The 15,523-nt window shown below is 40.2% G+C and overlaps 4 long non-coding RNA genes across 4 annotated transcripts in view; all 4 read right to left on the reverse strand.

Annotated features, from left to right (window-relative positions):
* Positions 1-2,275, reverse strand: part of LOC139746933 (uncharacterized) — a 7,248-nt gene extending 4,973 nt beyond the window's left edge. The window contains exons 1-3 of the long non-coding RNA XR_011712266.1: positions 2,200-2,275; positions 1,877-1,958; positions 144-1,418 (exon numbers count right to left, since the gene is read on the reverse strand). This is a non-coding gene — a long non-coding RNA (uncharacterized lncRNA). The remainder of the gene's footprint in view (positions 1-143; positions 1,419-1,876; positions 1,959-2,199) is intronic.
* A 1,541-nt stretch (positions 2,276-3,816) lies between these two features.
* Positions 3,817-6,117, reverse strand: LOC139746909 (uncharacterized). The gene is made up of 3 exons (XR_011712256.1): positions 6,055-6,117; positions 5,229-5,317; positions 3,817-4,342 (listed from the first exon to the last, which is right to left on the reverse strand). It is a non-coding gene; the product is annotated as an uncharacterized lncRNA (long non-coding RNA).
* An 837-nt stretch (positions 6,118-6,954) lies between these two features.
* On the reverse strand, positions 6,955-8,770 carry LOC139746741 (uncharacterized). The gene is made up of 3 exons (XR_011712215.1): positions 8,701-8,770; positions 8,235-8,318; positions 6,955-7,484 (listed from the first exon to the last, which is right to left on the reverse strand). It is a non-coding gene; the product is annotated as an uncharacterized lncRNA (long non-coding RNA).
* Positions 8,771-12,986: 4,216 nt separating this feature from the next.
* LOC139746887 (uncharacterized) lies at positions 12,987-15,064 on the reverse strand. The gene is made up of 3 exons (XR_011712250.1): positions 15,004-15,064; positions 13,843-13,911; positions 12,987-13,627 (listed from the first exon to the last, which is right to left on the reverse strand). It is a non-coding gene; the product is annotated as an uncharacterized lncRNA (long non-coding RNA).
* Positions 15,065-15,523: the final 459 nt, after the last annotated feature.

Consider the following 15,523-nt stretch of genomic DNA (forward strand, 5'->3'; position numbering starts at 1 on the left):
AGGTCTCCAGTGATGTGTGTGTGTGTGTGGTTCGTGGCAATTAACTGTAGTGAAGGAAGAAGATCCGAAGTCCAGCCCTCAAGATAAAATGTCGACATCACTTTCAAAATACAGAAATGTCTAATGTCAGGAGAGATTTTTACCTTCCTTAGCCCAGGATGAAGCTGTGGCTGACGGGTGACTAAGTTGAGAAATACCCACACACCTGTTCTTATATCCTATGGTGGACCAGGTCAGGTTGCCAGTTGAGGAAAAATATCTTTTGATCATGATTGGCATTCATCCTGGACGTGGAAAGACTATGAATAGATGAAGAATTTATCTCATTTTCCTTTTTTTTTTTTTTGTATTTCAATGAAGAATTCAGGAGTTCACTGCAGTATCTGTGGTGACTACTTAATCATAAGATGAATACGCAACCATCAACCTCATCCATGATTCGTTGCATAACCCAGGTTCTCAAATATAAGATCTGGTAACCCCAGCATTGTCGTCACTGATGCCCAGTTACCTATGACTAATTCATATATTCATATATATATATATATATATATATATATATATATATATATATATATATATATATATATATATATATATATATACGAAGGTGGAATTGCACTTCAGTAGTTCATACAATTATATTCAACATGTAACTTTCCTATACATGTGGCACGACATGTTTCGTGTAGACAATCCACCTCATCAGGTGCCAGCACTTAACAAAGTTATTCAAATCCCAACATCACACTTGATTCCCGCCGCACAACACGAGAAATCCTTGGCTATACAAATTCATAAACACAATATACATCTTAAACACATTGCAAATATCACAACTGTTCATGAGGTGAATTGATATAGATATACGAGGGATGAAGAGAAATGATTTAGACTATTTTTTTTTTACCATTTTATTGATCATCACCAAAATGCAATATTAAAAGCCAAAAAATGTCTAAATGAGTGGTTAACAGCTATCTTTATTAACTGGAGGTGAAATGAGAGGAAACAAAAGAGCCACAATAAATCAGGCCATTAAGCAGACCTTATTGATCTTCATGTCTGCAAGCAGAGCTGAAAGTGTGCTTGAGAGACCTCAGAATGATCTTCATGTCTGCAAGCAGAGCTGAAAGTATGCTTGAGAGACCTCAGAATGATTAACATTAAGGGCAAACCTCACGATTTGCTGCGTTCGTCATCGGAGCAAGTAACACCAATTTGGGAGAGCATTGAGACCAGAGGCTGTAGTCCCTGGAGTCCTTCGATGGGTGGCTGTCCGCCCATGTGCCACTATCCACCGTAAGAGAAACAACAGGTGCATCCATACCCGTGGCAGAGGGAGGGTACCTGCCGACCATTGCAGTACTCCTGGCACGTTCCCCCATGTCTAGAACACGAGTAGCTGTTCGGGCAACCTGGAGGCAAGAGAGAGGGAGGACGGTATAATACAAGAGAGATACGAGGAATCTAGTGGTTTACACGAACGTTCTTCCTCCTTAACTGTGGACAGAGGGGAGGGTCAGGGAAGTTAGTGGCTGGACACTGGCTACTGTGACACCAGAATCCTGCCACCTTAACTGTGGACAGAGAGGAGGACCAGGGAAGTTAGTGACTGGACACTGGCTATTGTGACACCAGCATCCTGCCACCTTACCTGTGGACCGAGAGGAGGACCAGGGAAGTTAGTGGCTGGACACTGGCTACTGTGACACCAGCATCCTGCCACCTTACCTGTGGACCGAGAGGAGGGTCAGGGAAGTTAGTGGCTGGACACTGGCTATTGTGAATGAGATGAATATTTCTCATATACTAGGGACCCTCTGAAGTAACAAACATTATAATCACTAAGGTCATCATGGTATAAATCACTCACCATCAACCTTTGCAATGGTTATCGTCATGAACGCGACCAGCAACAGCAAAATAAACACTCTGGAGTTCATCTTTCCCAAAACCTGAGGAGACAAGAGGCAAGTGTTATTATCCACAAACACGATGAAGAGATGAAAAGGTGTTCCAAAAAAACTAATCGACACTCTACGCTGAGTCTATAGTGGTCCTGACACTAACGGCATACCAAGCCATTACTGTTACTGGTAGTAGTTTTTGGGGGGAGGCAAAGGCACATTAAGCCACCAGTGTATCCTGACAGTGTGGTGTGAGTCAACGTTTCCACCAAACCTTGGGAAATCTTACCTTTTGACCTGACTGGAGATGTTGGTGGAAGGAGACTGCATGAGGTAAAGCTAACGCGCTCAGCCTTTTATATCCTAGGACTGGGGAAGCTAGAGTGTCCACTGGGTCTATACATCTACAATTCCAGATACCGAAATAATGTTTATAGGCGAGACGTTTCTCCTTCATTTTGAGTGAGGTATGCGCAGAAATTGTAAGAGACCGACCAAGACCATGTTATTTGCACGATGAATTTATATATATATATATATACATATATATATATAGATATATATGTATATATATATTTTTGTCAACCGTTTCCCCAAGGGCAAGGTGAAGAATGTGTGTAGGCCTAAGCCTAGATACGTCAGATACTGTCTCTACCTGCTGCCGAATCCTTATATATATATATATATATATATATATATATATATATATATATATATATATATATATATATATATATATATATATATATATATATATATATATATATATATATTTACTTTTATATAGTTACTTTTTCAAATCACTGATATGTCTAATATAATGTTTATCTAAACAGATTATGAATATGATATATTCATACGTTCTTGAATTCCTTGAGAAACGGAAAGAGGGTGTGTGTGTGTGTGTGTGTGTGTGTGTGTGTGTGTGTGTGTGTGTGGGGCGGGGGAAGGATAGGATATCAAGACTTAAAGAAAAAAAGATTGACGCTTGCTCTTCATTTTGTTCCACAGAAGCGGAAATCTAAGCGCATTCAAGTCACATTATCAAACTCCAGAAGGAATCAGTAAACGAAGGAGGGTGTAAGTGTAACCCCCTACTTCTCCCCCCCCCCCCCCCCTCTGCCTCAGGTCGCTTGTGGCCTTCGGGAGAGAGAGAGAGAGAGAGAGAGAGAGAGAGAGAGAGAGAGAGAGAGAGAGAGAGAGAGAGAGAGAGAGAGAGGGGTAGAGAGGTACCTGTCCTTTTCGTGTGCCAACGCCCCACCACCTCCTGATGGCTCAAAGATTATTATTCCCCCCTCACCAAAGTTCTGTTGGTGCTTGAATTCCAAGAGTCTGTCGTCTCCTTTGAAAAAAAAAAGAAAATAAAAGTCGGTACTGCTTCACGAACATCCCATCGCTGAACGAAGACCAGTGGTGTGTGTGCGTGTGTGTGTGTGTGTGTGTGTTACCAGCCCCATACACACACACACACACACACACACACACACACACACACACACACACACACACACACACACACACACACACACACACACACATACACACACACATACACCACTTTAGACACAAGACTGAATCTTAATATCTAACCTTTGAAAGATATCTTTCACCTCACATTATTTTCCTTATGACTCAAACTGGGCGGACGTGAGGAGACTAACACAGTAAACGCCCCTGTGGGGCGCAGGGTGAGTACATGGTGGGGAGGAATTCATTAGAAATAGGACACGTTATTCATAAGTATGTAACAGAAATGTGCACAAGTACATGGGTGTTTGATTTATATGATTATTCTTATCACTACTGTCACTGGGTCAGTCATATACTCTGGTGCACACGAGAAGATCCCCCTTCACTTTTCATGGTGTTGACATGTATATAGGAGGGCTGAAAGGAAACAATTGGAAATGCTTATCATAACTTTATTGATAAAGACTGAGATGAAACGTTACAATCAAAAGAATGACTAAACTTGTGTCTTTATTGTCTGGAAATACAAAACGACAAAGTCAACATAAAGCAGAGCTTAGCAAGACTTCATCTTTGCACACAAGTCTGTCACTATGCACGAGAGAGACAAAGCGTCTATACAGAGAGAAAAGATTCGAATGATTACAAGCGTAAAACGTCAGAAAAAGGCTTGGGTTCATCAAAAAACCATCTGGGCTAAGAGAGAGAGAGAGAGAGAGAGAGAGAGAGAGAGAGAGAGAGAGAGAGAGAGAGAGAGAGAGAGAGAGAGCAGAGCAGCAGACTTCTTGATGGTTCAGCTCCTAGTTCTCCTCCATGGCTTAAGGTTCATCTCCCCTGCTTTTATACATAGGCAGTATAACAGCAAGTACAGCTGCCTGAGCAAAGGCTATAGTCATTTCGCCCACTGCATGAGGTTTGGCATCTGCCTCCAGCGCTTTCACAGGCGAGGTTAGTGTAGCAACCTTAGGAAAAAATAAGATGAGAGCAGTTAGAAGATGGACACACACACACACACACACACACACACACACACACACACACACACACACAGACACAAACAAACCCAGACCCAGATATTATATATATATATATATATATATATATATATATATATATATATATATATATATATATATATATATATATATATATATATATATATATATATATATATATATCAACAATTAGCTATTCTCCCGTCATTGCACCATTTATCATTATCTTTAGTTATCATTTACTGGAGGATTATGAGTCTGATCAAACATATTTTTTCCCCAAAGACTGCATGATTCTGGAGTATTACATGACCCTTTTCACCATTCAATTCCTTGTTCATCTTTACACAGTAAATATGACAGCATCACCCTACCAACCTCAAATTGCCTCCGTGAGGTAGAATGAGCTGCTTATGTTATCAGTCATCTTGTACTTATGTCATCGAGTACTAGGGTTACCTTTCATACCAACAAGAAGAACTTTAATCAAAGAAGATTACTTTCAAAAGTCCTAAAGATATTGACCCCTCCCCACCTCCCCCAATTCCCAAGTTAACTATGCCTCACAATCACTCACAAGTCCCTGAGGTCTTGACAAACCATAGGTCATCCACCATTAACTGCCGTCAAACAAGTTAGTTAATCAGTCGCTCCCTCTTTCACTGCCTAAATACCAAAGACACGATACAAGGATGTCATTTACAAGGCATGATGGCCATTACGCATGAAGGTCTATCATTCACCTTAGGTCACGGTTAAGTTAGGAAGGTCAATCACACCATAAACTATAGGCATCCTGTTCAGAGGTCATTCTAAAGGCACTGTTGTCATTATGGTGTATGAAGTCACTCACCACCAACTTCCACAGTAGCGATCGCCACCAGCACCAGCAGCAGAAGCACAATCGCCTTGGAGTTCATCTCTTCGCGGAAAATGAATAACCTGAATGAAAAATAACAGCTTTAGTCTCTCTAAACAAAAGGGAAGATGCAGTGTGTACATGCAGCAGAAAAAAAAAAAATAACTCGTATGTCGTATGTATTACACAGATGTATTTCAAGTGGCAAAGAGAGAAGATAAAGAATAATGAATATTAACATGTCTCCCTTTTGTCCGGGTAGTCTATATTCCTAATGTCAGATTAGTATATTTACACGTGGAAAAAAAGAAGGTTTAACTCATAATTTCCCAAGTTTGGGTGGATTTCACCTCAGCGTACATTTCCTTGGCATCAGCGGGAAGGGAAAGGAGGCGAAAAGCACTGGCTTTTGCTGCCGTTCGTTATATGACTAAGGTCAGACGCAGACACGATATAAACTACTGCTATAAGGAATGTGATCCCTTTTCATTCCTATTACTGAATATCTTTTATATAATTCTAAATATATCAAACTAAGGTAAGGGGTTGAGAAGTCGTATGACAAAAGAAATACTCGACCTGATAATATCATTCATCAGCAAGGCAACCACAGACACGTATGAGGATAAACAAACTAAAGCTTGAACCTAATTTGTCTATTATTACTTTACTAAACATATGAGTCTACCATTATCTAATCTAAAGAACCAATAAGGCTTCTGTGGTTCTATTTCATATGCCTAAGATAAGAGCAGACACTTCGCCATCCAGATACCAGCACATCTCCATGAGCAGAATCAGGAGCCGAGGCATACCTTACCTTGGGATGTTGGTGGACGTGTTACTTGCAGGGGACTGAGTCGCAACACATCCTCTGGTCTACTTTTATACCCGATGATCAATAAAGCCAGGATGTAGACTGGTAAAAGATCTATTTTCTTTATATATTGACCTTCCCTTTCTATAATTTCCAAATGATATATGCGAGAGGTATCTAGGGTATATCAGTGGGGTTGAGTGATGATATATGATGCTATACGTTGCACTGTGGTGATATATCTTCACTATGAATATGCGCACTCGTCAACCCATTGCTCAAAGCTGTTTTTGATTCTGGGAAACCCAACCGCTGTCCACGCTGTTATCAAACCATTTACACATGGTGTGTGTGTGTGTGTGTGTGTGTGTGTGTGTGTGTGTGTGTGTGTTACGAGGAGAGAGTTTTACACTCATTCTATCCCGTCTCTTAACCTTGTGAATATGTATCAGGTCTTTTACCCCCACGTATGCACGTACATACAAACACACCAGACAGAGCCTATTCCGGGTGTATGTATGTGCGTGTAAGTATACAAAAGATCTTGTATGAGTACGATATATATATATATATATATATATTTTTTTTTTTTTTTCTTTCTTTTTTCTTTTTCATATATATTTATTTGCTATTTCCCGCGTTTGCGAGGTAGCGTTAAGAACAGAGGTTAAGCTACAGAAGCTATACAATTGACAGCAAACTCCTCGTGACAAGAGAAATGCCATCACTTGTACACATATACGACTTCGATGCTGCCATACCAACCAATCTCCACCAGGAATGTCTCTTATGTGTGTTTCTATGCCATGAAAATCTATTCATTGTTAATTGAGCTGAGTCGATAAGATGACGAGGAATTGAGTGGCGAGATCAATTATTCATTCGGATTTGATGTTAAAGACGAAAATAAAATGTTCTAAAGTGGCTGAGACTCTTTATTGAAGCTGTTGTCAAAACACACACACACACACACACACACACACACACACACACACACACATACTCCATCAGTTATGAATGTGAAATGAGAGAGAGAGAGAGAGAGAGAGAGAGAGAGAGAGAGAGAGAGAGAGAGAGAGAGAGAGAGAGAGAGAGAGAGAGAGAGAGAGAGAGAGACACTTGACCATCGGTTAAGATTATCGAAGTGCCGAAGAAGCGAACGTTGCCGGTCTTGGCAAATCATCGTTGGCTTCCTTGTCGTGAATTCCATCTAGGGGAAAGTCGAGGCGTAGAGAAGATCTTGGGATCAACAACAGCTACATCTTGTCCTCCTCCATGGCTTCAGGTTTCTTCCCTCTGCCTCTAACCATAATGATAAGGCACACAGCAGTAACAGCCGTAACCATGGCAAAGGTCGGCGATAATTCTCCCATTGTAACACTGCTGCACACATCGACCACCATTTTGAGCACAAGCGTAGTCGCTTGAGCAACCTTGAAAGGGAAAAAGGAAGAAGATAGTCAGATATATACAGGATAGTCCAGTGGCTTCGGACTCCTCATTCCCAACATGAAAATGATAGGTGGGAAGGTGCTGGACGTATGTGACTATAGGAATCACTTTGTGACACCAGCATCCTGCCACCTTAAGACCTGTGGACAGAGAGGAGGACCAGGGAAGTTAGTGGCTGGACACTGCCTACTGTGACATCATTTATAAGGATATTTGTGACAGGAATGTGTCTATAGATATTCTGTGACTCATACTGGCGGGTAAAATGTAAATTACTGAGGATGAAGATAACAGACGATGATTGGACTAGGATGGTAAGTTTATATGAGTGTGTTTGCGTGTGCATAAGTGAAAGAAAAATATTAAGAGAACGTATCAAGTGGAAAATTTGGCTGAGATTTGGTTTGAAGTGAAATTTTTTGGAGAGCTCCAGTTCACGTGGGATTTCCAAGAATAAGCAAAGGTTTACCCAGTTCTTCAAACCCACCAGATTTCATAATCACTCACTAGTCAGTATCATCAGTCCACTTTGAGCCTCGCTTGCTGACGTTTCCAAATCCAAAGATAAGGACAAACTACTCCTTAACTACTGTGACCATAACAGAGCAAAATCATTCTCCATGCGCTATCGTCATAACGAATAAGGGTCACTTATCTATGAGATTTATAGCCATCATGTCATTAGGGTCTATCACAAACGACTAGAGTCAGCACGATATAAAGTAACTCACTTCCATGAACCTGGACAAAGGCTGTCGCCAAAATCACCACCAGGAGCAGAAGTACAATGACCTTGGAGTTCATCGTTGTAGAACCTGATGGGAAGAGAACTCATTGTAATGCTCCACTGAAATGTAGCATGATCAAATGTGAATCATACACAAACATACGTGAACACTTCTAATACTCCTCTGAAATGTAGCATGATCAAATGTGAATCATACACAAACATACGTGAACACTTCTAATACTCCTCTGAAATGTAGCATGATCAAATGTGAATCATACACAAACATACGTGAACACTTCTAATATTCCTCTGAAATGTAGCATGATCAAATGTGAATCATACACAAACATACGTGAACACTTCTAATACTTGCAAATCCTACATCACAGTGCTACTGCTGACAATAGTGGGAGCGGGACAAAGGTACAATAAGCCACCAATGTTCCTGGCAGTGTGAGACTTCTTACCTTTGGTTGATGGAGGTCTAATGCTTGCAGGAGACTCAGTAAGAGTGAGGTAAAGAACACTCGTTCGTCTTGCTTTTATACCACCAAGCCTTCAGGAAGGGCCTTGCTGCCTCAAGGGAAAGTGGATCTGAGATTTCACAATGAATCATCAAAATTACCACTGACCTCATTATAAGATTCAACCGGCCATGCTTTTTCGAGGAAGGGAAAAGACTTACGAATACCATATACACGTTAGATGGATTGATGAACTCATATCAGCATGAACTGACATACTGTATAATATCCCCTCAGCCTCTCGCAAAACCCAGGGGTTCCAGACACACAAAGAATCCAATGAGCTTAGTATCTACGACAGGGTGGACAACCCCCTTTTGAAAAGAGATGTGGTTTCCCGAGGCTGTGATCTGTTTTGGTAACTGATGATAATGATGATGTAACTAGCCAAAGGTGATTTTTCACTCAGTTTAACCTTAAGCAGGCGGAGTACGGTAACACACACAGATACAAACAGACACAAACAGACACACACACACACACACACACACACACACATATATATATATATATATATATATATATATATATATATATATATATATATATATATATATATATATATATATATATATATATATATATATATATATATATATGCTCAAGACTTTTATTTGGAACAGAGGTATGCGTGTTTTGCAAACTTCTTGGCTGTGAGCAAGATTATAATGAACGAGAATGACTCGATCCAGAGTGTAGAAGTGTGTTTATGTGTAGATAAACAGTATTAGATTGTGAACAACGACATGAATAGCGAATCGTGAGTGGGGAAAAGGGCAAACCCCCTCCGTGTTTTCCCAGGGCAAGTGCGCAGTAGAAGACGTAAAAAAGAAAAAAAAAACAACAATAAAAAACAGGTATAGTTAGCTTCGTCCAATGGGAAATTAACCTCAAGGAAAACACGTATCATAATACGAGATGGAAAAAGTTTCTTGTGTAAGAAATTATCATTATGAACATCCTTGACATGTGTCATTTTAGATATACACATGTTTATTTGGTTCTCTCTCTCTCTCTCTCTCTCTCTCTCTCTCTCTCTCTCTCTCTCTCTCTCTCTCTCTCTCTCTCTCTCTCTCTCTCTCTCTCTCTCTCTCTCCACTTACATGCTTACATCATATAGAAAATGAGTGGAAGTAATATATATATATATATATATATATATATATATATATATATATATATATATATATATATATATATATATATATATATATATATATATATATGTATATGTGGTGATAACCTTGAGGAAAATGAAACACGATACGTTTCCAAGTGCACTTTCGTGCAATGATCACATCATCAGGGCAGATAAAGGAAAGAAGTAAAAGATGGAGGACAGTCAGCTGATGTACAATGAGGAGATGTAGCAAAGACGTTATTAGTAAACAAATGTAACCAGGAACGCTTGTTTACCATGGGCATCATAACTACGTCTCCTCCTTATGCATCAGCTGGCTGTCAGTTGCTGTGCTCCCTGCGTGTTGTGACAGTTAGATGAGCCGTTGATGGCATATACTGACAGATGATCACAAAGATACGTTATGTAGATATGAAGATACATACATACATATACATACATACATACATTCATACATACATACATACATAACGTCCATGCGTACATACATACATACATACATGATTAATATGTATGTACAGACAGACAGACAGACACAGACACAGACACACACACACACACACACACACACACACACACACACACACACACACACACACACACACACACACATATACATATATACACATGTACACATTCATACTTGTTTGCCTTCATCCATTCTCGTTGCTACCTCGATTACAGCTTCAGTTGCCTGCTTGGCTATAAAAGTTCAGCTCTTTTTTTTTTCCAACATGTGTGTGCATGAATATGTAGATGTACGACACGTATGGATCTTCCCAGGGAGGAGAGAGGAGAGGAGTTCCACTCACTCCGCTGTTGTCAAGGGAGGTTCAAGATTGGTAAGGTGCAGCAGCGACTTGATGCTCAGGTTCAAGGATAGTATGTTACCCTGCCTCCATCCTCCTTCCCTCTCTCCCTCCTGTCTCCTCCTGCTCTTCCTTCTCCTCCTCCTCCTCCTCCTCCTCCTTTCTCTCTCTTTCTCTCTCCCTCTCTCTCTATATATATATATGTCTCCCCTCCTCTCCTCCTCCTCTTCTTCTCCTCTCACCTAGTGTGTGTGTGTGTGTGTGTGTGTGTGTGTGTGTGTGTGTGTGTGTGTGTGTGTGTCTCCATGATAGGGGATGTTGTGACTATAGAGGTACATGAAGGGCGAATTTTGTAGTTACAAGAGGGAGTCGAACAGCGCTCAGGGATGTGATAATACAGGATGCGGCAACGAACCAAATTCATGGGTGAGGGTAGGTCAGGACGAGCGAGTTTGCGCGGGAAGTGGGTTAGACTTGCAGAGGCAAAGGCAGACGAGGATTTTTAGTTCGCTGAGAGAGTGTCATGTTAGTGAATTCTTACGAGAGAATAGCCATGATGATTATGAACCCCCACAGACACAGACACACACACACACACACACACACACACACACACACACACACACACACACACACACACACACACACAGCAGAGTAACCAGCTCAGAAACTGACCTCAAGGTAAAGTTGAAGAGACATTTCGAACGACGTGATCACCAGCATCCACATCAGTTATCTTGGCCAAGTCTGTGGTGATGTGGTGACCTCGGTAAAAAAAAAAAAAGAAAGAAGAAGATGGAGAGAGAGAGAGAGAGAGAGAGAGAGAGAGAGAGAGAGAGAGAGAGAGAGAGAGAGAGAGAGAGAGAGAGAGAGAGAGAGAGAGAGAGAGAGAGAGAGAGAGAGAGAGAGAGATCACTTCCTTGTGGTCTACACATGGCATTAGCAGCCGCGCCAAGGGTGACTTCCTCCCCCCCACCACATGTTGTGCCACCTCCTTCCAGCAGACAAGTCGTGCAGTCCGCCTCACCATTTTTGTCTCAAGAACCCATCCTTTTAAGTCTGGATTTTGTTATCTTTAATTCCCTTCTTGGCATGGTCTTGTATTGCCTCCAGAGGTTCGATGGGCCAGAGCTTCTTATAACATCAAGTCGACGTCTTGGTCTGTCTTCCGGGTATCTCTTAGGGGGTGATGGGGGAGTTTGTCAGGGTGTGGAGTACTCGGGGTTTTGCCTAAGGGGAAGCTTGTCCACCCTATATCTCTGGGGGTTTGAGGCGTTGATGGGGGATGGTAGTAGATGAGGAGGAGGTTTTTTTTTTGTCGGGGATGAGTGTGTTCGCGGGAGAGAGGGTAAGGGGGAAGATAGGGGTGTGCAGGAAACTCGTCCAAGGAGGGCACGGTGCGTTCGTCTGTTATATCTAGGGGAGATCGTGGAAGGAAGGAGGGGGCTAGAAGGGTAGGGGAGGAGTGAGTGTCTCAGGGGAGGGAGTTGGCCTTCATCTTTGACCACAAGCCGGATCATTAGCTTCGGTTCTCCTGACTTTAGGCATTATAACGACGAGGTCATTGGCATTCTCAATAACACAGGTGTCCTCCAGTTTCCAACTTGCGCATTTCTCTTCCTCAGTCTCATGACCCTGCTTAGCGTTACCTGCTTAGCGTTAGGGGCTTTGATGTCTTCTACTATCCAACGACATTAGGTTAGTCTAAGAATTTATAGTGTAGGTAGCAGGTCACGCCTTAATCTTTTCTCTTCCATGGTGGACAAGTTTATGGTTTCTAACTTTTTCCTGTGACTCAGTTCTGTCATTTCTGGTAACGTTTTTTGTTGACCCCCGTCTGTACCTTCTGTCTTTCTTCTGACTAATATATATATATATATATATATATATATATATATATATATATATATATATATATATATATATATATATATATATATATATATATATATATATATATATATATATATATATATATATTTTCTTTCATACTATTCGCCATTTCCCACGTTAACGAGGTAGCGTTAAGAACAGAGGACTGGGCCTTTGAGGGAATATCCTCACCTGGCCTCCTTTCTCCGTACAGTCTTTTGGAAAATTAAAAAAAAAGAAGAAAAAGAGAGGGGAGGATTTCCAGCCCCCCCCGCTCCCTCCCCTTTTAGTCGCCTTCTACGACACGCAGGGAATAAGTAAATTGATCGACACGACAACTATTGAATTGAGCATTTCAGTATTGTTCTACGATCGAGGATAAAGAGGCATGGAATGAAACAATGTAATTACTTACTGCAGTTTACGTCGAGGAGAATTCAAAAAATGAGAAGCGAATTGATAATCAGCACATCAAAATATCACACTTAAAAAAGTAACTACAAATTTACATTGAATTGGTCTTAACTAGTCTATTTTCTCTATTATCATCATCATCATGAAAAAAAAAACAAAAAGAAAAGTGCCATACACATTTATGTAAAATTCATGAGCAAAACTAAACATTACAGATTTAAGAGTCTTATGGATTTAGAAACGATTAAACATTTTGCAACACACAGCAATAGAAGAGTTAGATATGCGTGGAGGGGAAACAATATATATATATATATATATATATATATATATATATATATATATATATATATATATATATATATATATATATATATATATATATATATAAAATTTGAAAGTGAAGCTTACTATGCAACAGATCTGATGGATGCTGTAAACATAATTCCTTTTTCAGAATGCTGAAGGTCCGCTCTGTAGGGAGATCTCCTCTTGACCGATATGAACATCAGACATACTCAGCCACTTTTAGGGAAGACACAGCAGGCTCTTCCACCCGCACAATAACTGTCCGAGATCAGATAGCCAGAGCAGCCACTTGTTTTGCAAGTCCTGAGTTGACAGGCATCGGATCCTGAGGGAGCGAAGGTAGATGTGGTTAGAAATACAGAGAGTTATCCTGGGCACTGCCCTCCAGGGGAGTGTTAGCTGCTGTGCAGTGGGCATAAAACATACATGAATCACTCACTGAGGTTAGTGGGTAATATTCGCGGTGTTTTCAGGGTATAAGACTTCTAGGACTCAGACGAATATCAAAGTTAACTTGACCTGAGGATCAGAATCACTCACCTCTTGTCAGGAAGACGAAGACTGCCAGAAACAGCCAAAACAACGCTTTGATGTTCATTGTTCCTCAATCTGTGGTGGTAAGGGAAGACCAAGATAAGAAAAAAAGAAATAAGAAATACAATCGTGACCGGATCGTCAACTAGTGAGACTATCTGTGTTATCAGATATATTGCAAAAAAAAAAAAAAAGAAAAAAAATCTGAGTTGTCTGGAATTAGATGGATTGATAATTCATTTATTTCAGTTGGACCAGCTCGTGATTTGACAACTGATTAGAGAGATTGTTAGAAGATGGTATAACAGATCTGATACATTAAGAGAGGAATAGTGAAATGACAACTGCTCGCGATTTGCTTTTAACTATATAGGATTACTATAAGTCCTTATCATTTGCGTGTTACGGGGAGTGAGTTTTGCAATAGTGTTACACCTTCACAAAGATGTGACAAATAAGGATAAGTCTGATGGTTCAGTGTTGTCCTACTCTCCCAGCTTAGTAAATCTAAGACATGTACTAAAAAACCAGTTATCGTAACATTGCTTTCCAGTACAATACACCATCAGCAAGACCTAAGTGAATAATAGGCTAAATCATGCAACAATTGGGAGTGTTTACGCCGTTGAATGCAAGGCATGTAGATATATTTATATAAGCCACTCCATATATATATATACAAATGTACATATTCATACTTTCTCGTTTTTGTCCAATCCCTTTGCCACCTTACCCCACTGACATAACATCACCACCCTCTGTGTGAGCAAGGCAGAGACAGAAACGTTACACCCGCTCACACACAGTCTCTTCCTGTCATCATGTAAAATGTACCGCAACCACAACTCCATACGCACATCCAGGTCCCAAGACTTCTTCTGTGATTTACTACTCCAACATCACGAACACCGTTCAACATCACACATGCCCTATTCCCAAGATGTAACTTGCTCAGTCAAGACGATGGAATGTATTCGTCAAATGCTTGTCACCTTTCCCCACGAACGCGCGCTGACACACATCACCTTTCATTATGAGCTGCGGTTCTGAACGTGAATATATATATATATATATATATATGTATAATTGTTGTAGACATCAAATACATGACAAAAGTATGTCTTATAAATCTCACAATTCTTAAGACTTCGAAGGGCTATACTTAACTGTTGGAGTTGGACCGACGTGGAGAAGTGACAGGAGTGGATATAGGTTTTTTTGTCGTTGTTGTGTTATATATCCGTTGGCTAGAGGAGGGACTAAGGTGTCAAAGATTTCAGTGAAAGCAGTTCTCTCTTAGGCTAAGAACCATGGTTAGAGTGGTGGCACTTTAACTTAGACTTACTTTCATTCTTTGTCAGTTCAACTTGCACAAGTCGTTACAAATTCAGTTACCACACTAGAATCAAATAGATGATCTCAATGAATACCTGACAACCTACTGGTCAGGTACACTCATTCATGATCTGGTAATCCCAGGGTTATCTAACAAAAATAACACTGACACAAAGACAACAAGATTATACAGTTTGAATATGAAATCACTAGACGCCCAGTGCTCTGTTCGTCTCTGTTCATATATATATATATATATATATATATATATATATATATATATATATATATATATATATATATATATATATATATATATATATATATATGAAGATAAAATCGCACTTCAGTA

The sequence above is a fragment of the Panulirus ornatus genome, chromosome 66, assembly GCF_036320965.1.
Source record: "Panulirus ornatus isolate Po-2019 chromosome 66, ASM3632096v1, whole genome shotgun sequence".
NCBI lineage: Eukaryota > Metazoa > Arthropoda > Malacostraca > Decapoda > Palinuridae > Panulirus > Panulirus ornatus.